We start from the raw sequence: 1,951 nt of genomic DNA on the forward strand, positions 1-1,951 counted from the left end.
ACAAAAAGACATCGCTGTTTTGGAAAAGGCTCCCACAACTCTAGGGTAGGTCTGACAAAATGTAACTCATGGAAAGTGTCTGACCAGACACAGAAAGTGTTCCTGAATCGGGCCTGAGAGGGTTGAATTATCCAAGATAACAACTATATTCAAGGAACCCTTTTTGAATTTTAATTATGGTCAAAGGTGCTCTTTTAGCTACCTTAATATAGATTAATTATGCTGTACTGTGACAGTGAGTGTATACAATATGATAGCAAATAAGGAAGTTTATGATTATCTGGGTATTAGTACGCAGACAACACATTTATCCTTATTAGACTCTAGTAATGCAAATGCCCAAAGAAAGAGCATTGTACATCACTTATATATTAATATTAGGGCAAATGATTTAATATAATGTTAATATAATGTTCAATGGTACAAAACTAGTGAGCTAGCAAGGACACAGTCCTCTTGGCCAAAATCTAGTGTACTAAACATTATATTTATCTCATTCTACCTGACTTTATTATGAAAATAAATCTGTGTGTAGACAACAGAGGTTTCCTGAAGAAAGTACTCAATTTCACATTTCCCTATGGACTGTAAGAGTGCAGTTCATTTATTCAGGAGTCCAAATGACTGGTCTTCTTGCGTGAAATGTAAAGTGTTGCTATGCATCCATACATAGAATATGTATACATAATAAAGAGATGAAACTATGGTATGTTCTCACTAATTCCCGACATTGTTTTATTGCATTCTTAATACGCCGTGACACTCACAGCCTTCATCATCATAAAAATGAGAGAAGTGTGAGAATTGTTAACCGCCGAACCATTGTTAATCCCCAAAATGACAGTCTGTTTAACGTGCTGAGCCCTTTTGCAGCCCCCAGCGGTTGACAAATGCGAACGACGTCACTGCCTTTTTGCAGCCATCGTAACCCCTAATGGTTATTACAATGGTGGGGGAGCTACCACATCAAGGCAGGGCAATGAGCTTAGCAGACCTTTTATTTGTTTCATGGTGGTGAGTACGTGCACCTAGAACAGGGACATCAGAGGATGGTGAAAACTACACGCAAACGCTGCCTTTTCACGTGGGAAAAGACAGCAGCAATGCGCAACATTACCCGCTCGCTCAACAAGTTGCACTTAGAATTGCCATTCACGTACCCTTTAGTATTTGAATTTGTCTTTTTTTTTGGATACAGGCACATCATCTCCTGGAGTCAAGAAAAGAAAATGTTGCCGCTCTGTGGTTTTTTCGGAGACGAAAATAAGATGAAATTATCTGAGCCTCCAAACTTGTAAAGCGTTGAATCCCCTCCCTTTAAGTCTGTCATTTAGCTAAATGGGGAGCGACAAGGATGGTCTTGGCTCCATCCTTTCTGTGGGCAATAAAACACACAGAGGGTTTTGAAATGACATGTTTTAGAAAATATTGATTGCATTTCTTTATATATGATATATATACAAATTTCTCAGAAGTATAGGAACATGTGTGGGATTTTGTGAACGCAAACCCATTCCATCAACCCTAAGAGGTAATCATTCATTAAACCCCCGCTTAAGTATAGCTTTGTTATATTGGTACCAAGAGGTATCCGGTGGGAAGGAGAATAACAAATAGTGTCATATGAGGTATCCTTAAACATTGGGCCGTCAGACCTTCCAAAAACCCTGCAACTGTTTTCGTTTGATCATACAGATTTTGGTTATTTTTGGGCAAAATGTTTAATCTTAATCTGCTTGAATACACAGTACATGTTTTTATTTGCACAAGGATGGTAGGTGTAAACAGTACATATGAAGTGATTAAGTATTATAATGATATGCTTTGCAAAAAGTAGCAATTTTGAAAATTACACTTAATGAATCCTAATTCTAAGACTGGAAAAGTTCAAACAATCTTGATGTTCTAGAATGTTTAATTATACCCTTTGCAGAGTGTGGATGCAGTCTTC

This window comes from Megalops cyprinoides, chromosome 12 (assembly GCF_013368585.1).
Source record: "Megalops cyprinoides isolate fMegCyp1 chromosome 12, fMegCyp1.pri, whole genome shotgun sequence".
Classification (NCBI taxonomy): domain Eukaryota; kingdom Metazoa; phylum Chordata; class Actinopteri; order Elopiformes; family Megalopidae; genus Megalops; species Megalops cyprinoides.